Source organism: Leuciscus leuciscus (genome assembly GCF_965113295.1).
Source record: "Leuciscus leuciscus genome assembly, chromosome: 16".
NCBI lineage: Eukaryota > Metazoa > Chordata > Actinopteri > Cypriniformes > Leuciscidae > Leuciscus > Leuciscus leuciscus.
This window is the reverse complement of record NC_138740.1, coordinates 19,612,173-19,625,463: the sequence shown is the minus strand read 5'-3', so window position 1 is coordinate 19,625,463 and position 13,291 is coordinate 19,612,173. Positions and strand designations below refer to the sequence as shown.

The window sequence follows — 13,291 nt, the reverse complement described above, 5'->3', positions numbered from 1 at the left end:
TGTAATAACTTGGTGTCAGAGATGGCCAAAATACACCAGTTTGATCAATTCAGCTCTCCAGTGATTTAGAGCGCCTCTTTACTCTTCATAATCAATAATGTTTGACTGGTTAGGGGTAACAAAGGACAAAATGGGACTGTGCTGTAACGGCTAACAGCAACATTACCTCATATGATCTAAAAACAGAAGTGAGTATGGAATATAAATAGCGCTTTCCTAAAGCTGTCATTAGGTTACATAAACTGCAATATCCTATTTTGTTTCAAGTCCAATGTGTCACAAATGTAAGATATTAGCCTTTGAGGATAATATGCTTTGATCAAAGGGAAATTATGAGCAACGACCTTGGTGAATTGGACTGACAAGAGAGGATTCGTTTTCAAACAGAGGTTGAGAGGTCAAGAAACTTACAGCTGAACAGGAAAAGGCAACACCGACCAGACAGCATGGAAAAGCACTCAAAGTTGAGAGAAACAGAAATTGGTGCTTTTTTTTTTGTTCAGCTATAATGACAGTTAGAGTGTTGATGCTAGCAAATAGCATTATTTGTGGTTGTAGTGTGAATACTAACTAGGCCACTTTTGTGACACAGAAAGGCATCAATGTTGTTAATGGTATAATGTTACAGGATATGACCAATTACTGCAGATGCTAATACTTTCGGAGATCATACTGTTAAAGTTTGAGAGTGAAAAACTGCTAATGTTCTGATCAATTGAACCAATTAGTCGCACAACAATTATACAATGGAACAGAACAACAATTGTGGGCTTCATCTTTCCTCTCTCACAATAAAAGTCATTTCTAGGTGCCAAAGGTAAAAAAAAACTAAGTGTTTTAAATAGATATGATAATATAGATTTAGAAAACTGCAATACCGTGTGTCATAGAAGTAGTGCGGCTATGATAGCTGCTACACACATATTCAGCAGAGTCATTAATGTACTAAAGCACAGGATAATAGCTACATAAAGATGTGTCTGGAGAATTTTATGACTGATATCGCTACATTAAAAGGAAGGAAGTCTAGTAATGGCTAATTACACCCAAACAGCAATTTGAGAAGATTGTTTGGAAATATTAAACTTTGCTTCCTGTAAATCCTGTAAGTCTTTAAATCACAGACAGTTTCTCCTCTCATTTCAATTTGCCGTGTTTAGCAATTATTGTGACAGTTTCAATATCTTAACACACATTGACATTAATTTTATATTATTAATTCATTAATTGGAAGAAACATTCAGTATGTGTCCACGGCAGACTATTTCAACATTTATGTTAACTGACAAAATGTATTTTAAATTTATGCATTTACGCTTGCAAGGCCTCTAATGGTAATATGTCATGTGAAGCGTTTTGTAAAGAGAACTCGTGCCTCCTCCCTAGGGACAAACACGCGACTAATTGGTCCTCCCCCTATTGAATACCAACCCTACAATCCTGCAGTGAACATGAGTTTTACACTTTAAATAGAGATGCATATTCAATCTCTCTGCTGATACGATAGCCGATTATTCAGAGGGATATCTGCCGATACCGATAGTTTTATTTTCTTAAGGAAAACAAATCTCTCCTAACTAATGCTGTAAACTATACATCTCATATATCCTATATACTACACCCTACATACTATATATTTAATTTGGTACATTACTATAATATTAGAGGTTAAAATTAACAACAGAGTTATTATATTCAACTGGTATATTTTCAGAAATAATAATTACACTCAAAAACTGAAATGTTTGTCTGCTTGAATGGGGTAAGGTAGTTTTCATAAAATGTATTCAAACATACATGCATAACTAACTAACTGTTTTTTGATAGCTAACTAACGTACTGGGAACACTGGATAACTTTCCTGAGGTAGATGCAACATTATATGACATATTGATCGCAAGCTATTTCATTGACGTCTTTCTGCGGTTAAACCACTGATTGAGCGATTACATGAGACATGATTCGTTCCGGTAACTTGCATTAAAGTGGAAGAAAAGATTTATCAAAATAATGTTTGGTGTAGGGAAAAACTGCGGACCTGGCAAACCTGGCTTGAACTACGGGTGATTCATAGGGTCAAATAGAGACTGCTTTTATGTTGATTTATTTTTTTATTATTTTTTTTATTATTTTTTACTTTTAATGCATTATTGTCTCATTAACTAAGTTCATGCATTTTCTTCACAAACAGTATGAGTTTAGATACCGATTATTATTATCGGTGCATCTCTAATTAAAATGAAAAATAAATAAATATAAATATAAATATAAATATAAATATATATATATATATATATATATATATATATATACACACACACACTAATTCAGTCACAAATATCACTAATCACCAAAGCAGAGTAGTTATACATTTTATATTTCAGAGTATAAGGATGATAATGATTAATCGACGATCACTTAACTGTCCAATAATTTGATCGATAAAAATTTGTTTTAGAGTGCGTAGTTTTGAGGTGACCGTGCTCATGCGTAAAACGTGCAGCAGACAAGAAAAATGAAGCGAGCGCACCATACTTATTCTAAATTTATTAATATATAGTCTTCAGAGATTCGCGTTTTTGTTGTTTACACAGAGACCGTTTTCAAAAACGTGCACTTTGAAACTTTAAACTTTGCGTTTTCAGGCACCCGAAACGCCGTTGTTGTGTAAACAAACGGCCATAAAAAGTTTTAAGTATTTAGTTGAAAACGGGTGTCGTGTAGGCTAAACAGCCCCTTAAGCCAGGGACACACTTAACAACTGTAAGGCCGATTAAGAATGAAATTTGATACTTGACTGATCATGCCCACCAAGACAGAACTTTGCATTCAGCCTGTGTTTAAAATCTGCTTCAGTCGTTGAAAAGTCTGTAAGTGTGTTCAGTTCAGTCTTAGAATGTTTCAGCTAGTCGTTGTGTGTCCCTGGCATTAGTAGCGCCCCCCTGCTTCGAATTAAGATTGGTTAACGATTAATCGATTAATTGATCATTAATTACAATGATCGATTATGGGAATTTAATTGACAATTAACCTTACAATCTTTAACAATGTTTATCTGTTTTATTGATCCGTTTACTTTTTTATTTAATAAAAAAAATACAGTCAGCAAATCAACAACACTAAACTTCTAACATTTGTCAAATTAATTTCCAAGACAAATTTGAAGTAATGGATAATATAATGCCACTAAAGCGCTGAAGCCTCTGAGAGGAGAACAAAATAACAGATTTCATCGCAACGTCACGCAGCCAGGCAAATATCGAGCAATTCAGGTACGTAACATCTCCCTCAAGACACGCACGCACACACACACACACACACACACACACACACACACACCTATCTCCCCCTGCCGCTGTCTTTCTTCCTCACACCGCTTCACGATTACACACACACTCACTCACTCACTCACTCACGCACGCTCTCACACGCAAGCACACTTGCGCACGAGATCCAGAGGACGTTGACAATAATTCATGTTTTCAGAGCTCGCTCAGCCAGATGTGAACTTTGTCGAGCGGCGCCCTGAGCATTTGCATGGCTCAAAGTTAAATGCGCTTGAAAACTTCTCCAACTCTTTGCGTCATTGCGAAAGTTAATGACTGGCAATCACACAAACAGTGCGTGCATGAGCGCCGCGCGCTGACGGACTGCAGCAGTAAATCCCCGCGCGCTCTCAGTCTCCGCGGCGACATCAGCCTGATAATGTCCTCTCAGTGAACAATGAAGCGCACATTTTTGCCTAATCCCACCGCGATGGGTTGCACTAATCACCACAATTCACGAGCGACTAAACAGCAAATTGAAAATACATTTTAGAAACCCTTTATATTTTACAACATACCGTCATAATAACAACCACAGGGTTTTAGCAATGCACAGGTGTGCTGCCGGTAGACCAAAAGTTCCGCGTCTATAACATAACGCATCATCAACTACAATACCACCTGTCGTTACATGCTGGAGCAACTATCATAAACGTCATCGGCATCATAATTTTACTAGCACTTATTCAAGAAAGTGTTAAGTTTATGCAGCCCACCATAGCATTTAAATACGATTACAGTTTGTATCTTCAGTCAATTAAATGTAATTCTTGCGTTCTATTGAATTAAAGCAATATTATACTTCCTGGGCTGGGAAGCGTAATCGTGTTTCCATAAGAAAATAAAGCAAAATATCTGCTGCAACGAGTCAATATTGTCCAGTCGCTAGAAATATGTGTCGGATCTTAATTCAATTTGACATTAAAGCAGCACAAAAATACCTTTTGTCTAGACTCAATGATCTGAAACCTGGGTCTCTGCGGTGCCAGTGTACGGTCTGCAGCAGCACGACTGACAATGTACGGTACAATCATTCTCCCGTTCTCCCAGCCAACAAGATCGTTAGGAAGATGACATCCCAACTTTGAGCAGACTTCAACAAAGTATGATTCCCCCCCTTTCTATGTATCTGCATATTTGCAAACACTGGCCCCTTTTTTTATTCGCACCTACCAAGGCAGATCCGAGCAGAGGGGAGGGCTTCCACTGTCCGAGCGCCCCTTCTCCAAGCCTGTCGTTGAGATTGATGGCAAAAAGAAGGGAGAAAAAGCTTATTCTTCACTTCCAGAAATCATGTAGCCTTCGACCGAGCCGTGCGCGTGAGGAAGAGAATAGAGAATTATTGCTAAACGTACTTTCTGGGAAGCTGAGCGTGTGGGCTCACCAACCTTTCGATTCTCGCAATCCCACCTCTACATCCAGAAGAACATGCAAACACATTTCATAGATTTTTGGAGCTTCACGTAAAAACCGAACTGGACTTTCGGCGACGCTGAGACGCTGAGGAAAATACACAGATTAACAAAGACATTTCGCGTTACGCAGCGCCTCTTTTTGGCGACGTTTTAAATGTCGAAGCGTAACGTGTAGGGTGTTCCTCGATGTGCACGTACATCGTGAAAGATTTGAGGGTTAATGATACGGACGGAGAGTGTTGATGGCTCTGTCTCCCTTTGCACTGTGCAGCCTGTGATTTTTTTTTTCTCTCTCTAGGAGCAAAAGTTGATATGTCGTCATACCGCTTTAAGACTGAACTTCCATTCAACACATTCATATTTACCATCAAACAATGTCAGAAGGATGCACGTGGTGGCTGCATGACTTTGTAATCCTACTATTTGATTTCATTTCGAGATTTTTTTTATTATTATTTAACGGAATAAATTAGTATGGAATAATAAAGTATAAAAGTTTCAATCATGTTTTGCACTTTTTGAAACTTTGTTATGCAAATAATATAATATTAATATATATTTTGCATGAATTAAGATTTAGCTGGCTATCGGTAGAGCAAATTCTTCAGCGATACTAGACTAGTAACATCTTATTGGCTGCCATTTTAATTTTATGCATTGTGGGTCAATGACTTTTTGTCCAGATCTGAGGTTATTCAAAAATGCATTTCAGGGGTTTTTTTTTTTTTTTTTTTTTAAGTAAAAAAAGAAAAGAAAAAAAGACTCTTATACGATTAAAATGTTTATAATTTGTGATTTGTATGGTTTTGTAATTGTAAATATGAAAAAATATGTGAAATTCTTGTAAGTAGTCTGACGTAATCTTTTAATAGTAGGTTTCTTTACATTAAGCATTGTTTCATTATTAATATTTTAAAAACACAAAATCGATGTGATTTTGCCAATGTGTAAATTTTGCCAGTCAATGTGATATAATCAACATGCAAAAAGAAATGTTGTTGTCATGTGATGTAAATGTAATCATAACCCATCATGATGTCAATGTCATTACATTTTTAATCATATAGACCTATTACATATTTAGATATTTTTAAGGCATGTTTAGTCCAGGTTAAATTGAGTTATCTAATTGGGTTATTTTTATCTAATATTTTAAATACATTAGGGAAAGAAACGTTTATATATATATATATATATGACATAAAAGTATGTAATATATATATATATATATATATATCATACTTTTATGTCAGACTCGAATTAATATGACAGCAGTAGGCCTATATATATACTGTAAATACTTAAATACTTTTTAGGGATTACACCACTTGACATTTTTTGTTATTTTTATTATTTAAAGTTATATTAAATAATTTTGTAGAAAGTGGTCTGAACATAAAAAATAAAAATAAAAATAAACCAACTTGTATACAAAAATTATATTTCTAAAAACTAGACATTTTAGAATTTTTAGAACCATACGTTTTTAAAAGGATTTTCTCTTTTTTATAAACTCGGACTTTTTTATTTCTCGTTGACCCATGAAAATGTGAAAATGAAATGCAAACATATGAATAACATTTCTTTAAAGCACGCTTCTTCTTCTTTTTTTTCTTTTTTTTTTTTTAAGTGACGCAGAACACACGTTATACCGCTTTGAATTGTGTGGTCTGCTATGGTAAACAGGGGTCAGCTGTGGTCGTTCGGCTCCTGGTTTCGCTTAGTCCACTCCGCTTCTTTTGAATGTCCTGTCTGCTGGCAGGCGGCCAAACGAAGTGTGTGGAAATGACACCGCCAGGGCGGCAGAGATTTTCCTTCATTTCTCTCCTTCCCGATCGCAGACGGGCTGACATTGGCTAGAAAGTGGAGCAGCTCGTCAGGGACAATCAATGCGAATCGATCGAGCCGCGCGGGTTTGAGGCTCCGAGCTGGAAAATAACGCGCGTGCGAGTGAGAGAGAAAGAGAGAGAGAGCGCGCGAGCGAGAGAATGGGGAGGGGATGTGTTACCAATACTCACCTCTCTCACACACAAATATCGCCTTTACTAAAACCTTCACTTCATGGAAGGCACATCAAAGACAGTTTACTCCTGAAGCAAGGATATTTTATCATATTCATCAACATTAAAAGGATATTGTTTTCCCCCAGCTGTCAAAGCTAGCCAAACGACACGCCACTATGTGGCTTGGCTGCAGTTACAGGTTTACTTTAATATAAACACCGTGGGGTCCAAGAGTCTGAGACCACTATTAAAAAGCTTCCATTTTTGCTTGCTTATTGTGACAATATTATCATATTCATAATTTGAGTGAAAGGTTGAATTAAAACATTAATATTAATTTCAGAATTACTTAATATTTAGTAGGGTGAATTAAGGGTGATTGGGACAGTTTTTGAATTTCCACGTTGTGTAAGGTTTCTTGCCTAGTTTCCATAAATTAAAAAAATCTGCCAAACATAGGCTGATACTTTTGAAGATGTTACCTATCAATTTAAAGAGGAACCATTTAGGCTAGGTGTTTGGGACAGCACATCTTTTCATTGATTTAGGCTAGTGTACGCATATTTACTGCACAAGTTAGTTTATATGATATAATTTCACATGCTAGATTTCCTTTTTCAGTTCATCATTATTAAGAGTCCAAACTTTATTTCTCAATGTTTATAAATACATCCCTAATTCATACAGAACACAACATGAAATTGAGGTAAAAGAAGTTTAACCATGCACAGTTTTTTGATGGAAAGATGAATATGGTGTATTACTACAACAAAAGCTGCCATATTCACTCAAGTTGTGGATGGATGGGACAAAATAAAAACAACCTAACATGACATTAACTCAGTTTTTACTGATTTGTTGCAGTAGTGCATCATTCATGTTCCATTAAAGGTTTGATCAATATAGTAGCTATGACAATTTTATGACCTTATCATGAAAACTAGCTAAAACCTATGTCATTTTCCCCACTTCATGCATTTCAGGGTCAAAATTATTTGTAAAAGCTATGTGAGATTATCAAATAATCTCCAATAAGGGCATTCAGTTTTGATTATTTGGTCTTACAGCTAGGGCTCAGCAAAAAAAAGTTTTTATTTTCACTCATAGACGAATAATCTCTGGACAGTTACACTGTCTCATTTGACCCTACGTCACAATCCCTTAAAGGGATAGTTCACCTAAAAATGAAAATTCTGTCATCATTTATTCACCCTCAAGTTGTTCCAAACCTTTCTTTTAGACATTTTAACCAAACAGTTGATGGACCCCATTGACTTCCATAGTATGGGAAAAAAAATACTATGGTAGTCAATGGGTTCCCATCAACAATTTGGTTACCGACATTCTTCAAAATATCTTCTTTTGTGTTAAGAAAGAAATTCATACAGGTTTGGAACAACTTAAAGGTGCAGTAAATGACAGAATTTTCATTTTCAACTATCCCTTTAATTCACCCTCCACATCTTTTTTGCTTTAATGACAGCAGCACTTGAGTTGCAACAAAACAACTCTGTAGTTTTGTCTAAAACTCGATGATCTTCAGCATGATTTGAAATGTTCCAAAGAGAATCTAATGCTTCAGTGAAAGTATGAACATCAGACCATCCAAAAAGGAGTTCACATGATCAATGACACAAATTTGCTTATTAGTGAACTAGTTCAAAGGCTTGCACATATCTTATTCTTTTTATATCATAATTGTTATTTGTTTGAATTTTTTCAAAACACTACTAAAACTTTGTAGACATTATGTCACATTTGCAATATTCCTTGAATATCAATGGCCTTCATAGATCTGGACATTGCATCATGAAGGTCTCATGTTATATAGTCTTTAAGCTGCCTTCATGTGCTATTGGAAATGTCCTACTTCAGAAGTCGTGACTTTCGCTTCAAGTGCTTTGATGTTGGAAAGAACAGAAATGGCGGACACCAGGTTTAATCTTGCCTATTTACTGGGAAAATCTAAATGATATTTAGCATCCCATTCATTGACAGCAATATAAACATTCAAGGGTATCAAAATGATCCCAGAGTTTCCCAGTTGTAAATACGACTTGAGAGGGTTCATGTCCAATTTTTGACTAGGAAACTTGTATTTAAGTGAAGGTAGCGTAAATGTCAAAGTGTTCTGACAATATATTCTTTCACAATACATGTATTTCAGTCAGTGCACTACAGCTAATTATCACTAATAAACAGCGTATGAATTGATCTACAAGACAATCTTCTGCCGTAGAGATACCCAATGTATTTGGGTAATATTCAAAAACATCTTGGTATAGTAACACTCTGGTAATGCCATAGCAACTATGTAGTGATGCCATGGTAACGTTGGCAAAATCTCTTTTGCCAAGAAAAAAAGAACAAAAATGAAAAAGTGCTGGTAAATTAATGGTGATTATATGGGAACTGTTTGACACAGTGGTAATGACATACATGGAATAGGCTATAAGGTAACTGTGTGAACAGCAATAGCTCTGTGAAATGCTAAAATGTCATTAACTAAAATATTAATGTTAATAATTAATGTCTCATTTAGCTATTATGTGTATAATACATCTCATTTAGTCAATTTAATAAGCTGTTGCTAAGCAAAAAGTTTTGGCATAGGCTACGAAACTGTTTCATTATTAGCTCTCAATAGCCTACAGAACATCAACAATACAGATTCTTCTCAGTTCAGAAAAAATATATCTAGCATGTACAGGGGCCACTGTTTTCTAATCCAGGTTTGCGCTGCGTTACACGGGTTGTCTAAGTTTGACAATTAGCTTTTGTTTCACTGCTGACATATTTTCGTGGTCGTGGGCTGACACGCACGGGTTTCGTCAGAGAGATAAGCGCACAATGGACGCATCCAGTCCCTCACTGACGGGCTGGCGTGAATAAATTGGACACGCATTGCTTCGTAATCCCCTGAGTGTCTCTATGGCTCTGGCAAAGTGCCTGGCCTCACCGTATCTTACATTAAGCAGACGTCAATCCGTTCGTCCTCCTTTCGCTTTTGAAAATCACTTCCATGTCGAAGTGCCTGACCGCTTTCTGTGCCTGGGCTCCACCAGCTCTCAAGTCCTCCAGAAGAAACAGGTCCAAAAGAGGGGGTAGGGGCAGAAAATATTATCCGACAGTCCGGCATTGGTGATGACTGAAACTGATTATAACGACAACGTATAATATAGGCCTACGTGTGTTCAACGGTAGCATGAGCAAAATAATTTGATAAGAATTTCTGTTCCTCGTGCAACCCAAAGTATTTAAACAGGCCTATAACGTGAGCAAACTATCAGCCGTAAAGAAGTTTTAATCAAAACACTTAAGTTTTGTCATATATTTATGATGTGTAATTTTATCTATAAATGCGTGATCAATAATGGAACTACTTATTTAATCAAAAAGTTATAGGCTATATATATATATATATATATATATATATATATATATATATATATATACACAGGGTTCAGCCACTCTTTTGAGCAACAGTTGTGAATCCAGCAAGTGGGCCTAAGTGAATTATCAACCAATCAGGCTGGTGTATAACGACCCCAGTGGTGAAAATCATGTTTTTATTGTTGTTTATGTCAATGTTGTGTTTTTAATTTGCTTTGAGACAAACCATGTGCAAATTCATAAGTCAGCACCATTGCTGAGTATTTTCTCTTTAAAACTGCAGTGATCTTAAGACAGTCTCAAAAACGCTGTTTGAAATGGCTGGTGTTTCTTATGTCACAAACTACCTTGTTGTAACCAATCACGTCAACATGTGGGCGGGCTTTAGCATATCATTAACTATGCAGTGGTCTCAAGAGAAACCAGGTTATCCTGGTATATTTTTCTGTTGATAAGAAAAATCAGGGACGTTTAGCAATATAGCGGGTGAATTATGCATATTATGTATATGTCGAGGTGATGAACTATATTCCTTTCTCTACTAACGTTCTAAGTTGTTCAAATGCTGTTTTATAAGAGACGTCACGGACAATTGTGCGACAGGTATGATTCAGTTTACGACACTTCTCATTCATTTCTATGGTATCCGCAAACAGTGACTGACTGTCGCACAACTCTGAATGAAATGAAATGACCTCAAGGCTGTAATGTGATTACTTATCAAGGCACACGTGATCCAAGTTAGCCGTTACACTTTCTCCAATGGACCCTCGTATCTCCCAATAAGACAGCTGCGTCACCGTGGCGCGACAAAGGCCGTCCCAATTGCACGACGATAGTTTTCCCAATTCGAAGGCTCCTTCAAATGCGGCTTCCAAATGTGTCCTTCGTTTCCCGTGAAATGAAGGATACAACAGATGGATCCTTCGTTGCCTTGCCTACCCCAGAATTCATTGTGCGCCACTGACGACAGGATTTTCTTTAGAGGCATTGCCAAATTACACTTTTAAAAGGATTTATTGTCCCATTTAACAACCCTCCCACCTTCGTGGCCTTCAAAGGATGCAGCCTCTGAATTGGGACACAGCTCATCTCTGATTAGGAATTCAAAACTGTTGTGATTGAGAGGAGGCGGAGACTAATTTGCATATTCAGATATTTCAGCATTTAAGATTGACCTCAGCTTTTCGTAAGAATTGTGAGGGTAAGAAACTGACATTGAATGAGACTGATAGAGATTGACCACATGGGATCAGAACCGATGCATGGCATGTGCGAAGTGTACATCCTCTCTTGAAGGGCCTCGCAATTTAGGGTGCCTCGTCGTGATCACAAGTTTTAGTCTTTAGTTCTTTGTAAATGAAATGCTGGTTAATCTGGATCATTTTTTAAGGCAGTATAGATGCCAATTATATTCCACAATCATGAGCTTTTGGTAGGTGTTTTAATTAGTTCTTAAAAAGTAAATTAATTTTAAAAAACGTAATTTTTTCCAACCTATAATTCAATTTCTAGCCATGAAATAAGCCTTTAAGTTATTAAACATTTGCTTGGATATGACTAAAGCACACTATTATATGACTAAAGCGTATTTGTTCTATATTATTAGACTGAAATGACATCGTTCACACAGCAGTGGAATATGGTTGTTCTGTTAAATTGATAAGGTTATGTTCACACACAGTTCATTATTAATGAGAGCATCAACAGCATTTTATTACCCAACTAAAATTACTGGGCACTTAAAGTAACACTTTTTGTTACACAGAATGTAAAAAAATTCGCAAAAGTATTTTCTTCCTTATTGTGACGTATCAGAGTAACACGCTTCTCTATCAAGAAAAAAAATTGGACTTGATTTTGTCCTTGGGGAATTGGTTGAATCGATGGCTGCGTCTGAAATCGCATACTCTCTTGAATAGGTACTTATTTTGAATAAGTAATTACTTCGCGGCCACTAAAAAAGTAAGTTCTATATAGTGTGAATGTGTGTAGTATATTAATGTAATTTGGACGTGTACATTTTCCATGCTGTCATTATTATGTGACCAACTGGCATCATTTACGTCGCTTCACTGCCATTCACAAATCCTCTCCTGTGGCCTCATGGGATAGTAAAGTGTCCATCATGCAAGCTGAAGAATCTCGCCGGGAGTAGTAGGTCATCCGGGTACTTTTTGCCAATGACTGTGAATTCAGACATACTTCTTTTGTCACATACTGTTTTTCACCTATTATATAAGGAAGGTATGTAATGTGGAAGTATGTGATTTCGGATGCAGCCAATGTATTGTTGTGGTTTACTATAGAGTAGTGCAGGAATGACATTTTTGTAGGCCAAAGCACAAAAATTAGTTTGCATTTTAGCACTTCTGGTTCCGTCGTCCTGAAGTCAATGGGGTGTTTTGAATGGGTTTTTGGTTAAATGTTCGAAATAAGGTCTGCGGTGAACAAGCTCTATATAGATTCACACTTTATTCTAAGATATAAAAGCTTCGGTATTTTTTTTATGCTTTTACATGTCTTAAGTAAGTTACCAAGTGTGTGTCCTAAAAGTGACAGCAGAATGGAAAATACCGAGCTGCCTGTTTGGCTGAACATTGGCTGAAAAAGAATGAGTGCTATAGTAGGGAGCAGCAATGCGTGACACAGGAGAGTTGTGGTGGGCGCGCTCGCCCCGGGGCTACGGCCACACTCAGATCTTTGTTGCATTCAGAGAGAGAGAGAGAGAGAGAGAGAGAAAGGGGGGAGGTATTAGTTTTACTTTGCCCACTGCTTCCCACTCCAGTCCAGCTGCTTATAACTAGCACCGCAGGAGTGCCCCAGAAGACTTTCCGAAAAAAGAACTGCCAGAGACCGAACAGAGAAAGATGTCCGGTTTCGCAGAAGCTCAGGAATGTTGGGAGCTGTGTGAGATTTCCAAACAAACACCGCAGTGCTGCTCTCTCCTCTCTGCCCCGAGGCACAGCCCTGCACTCCTTTACATGCTCACCTCCCACCGCCGCCTCAGCACAACAAGCTCCCCATCATTCTGAATCATCTGTTCTGCTAATGCGTCATTTGTGCGGTTGTTTTTCAAAGTTGCATTGTTGCTTAACGCATCTCTCGTCTCCTCTAGACTGTTTCTAGCCCCCTTTATCCAAAGTGTTGGATT

The 13,291-nt window shown here is 37.1% G+C and overlaps 1 protein-coding gene across 4 annotated transcripts in view; it reads right to left on the bottom strand.

The window, feature by feature from the left end:
* Nucleotides 1–5,034, bottom strand: part of cxxc5a (CXXC finger protein 5a) — a 31,318-nt gene extending 26,284 nt beyond the window's left edge. Inside the window, exon 1 of one of the 4 annotated variants that reach the window (XM_082140760.1) lies at nucleotides 4,496–5,034. The gene's annotated coding sequence lies outside the window, so the exon portion shown is untranslated. The other 3 variants (XM_082140758.1, XM_082140761.1, XM_082140759.1) reach the window with 3 other exon arrangements.
* Nucleotides 5,035–13,291: the final 8,257 nt, after the last annotated feature.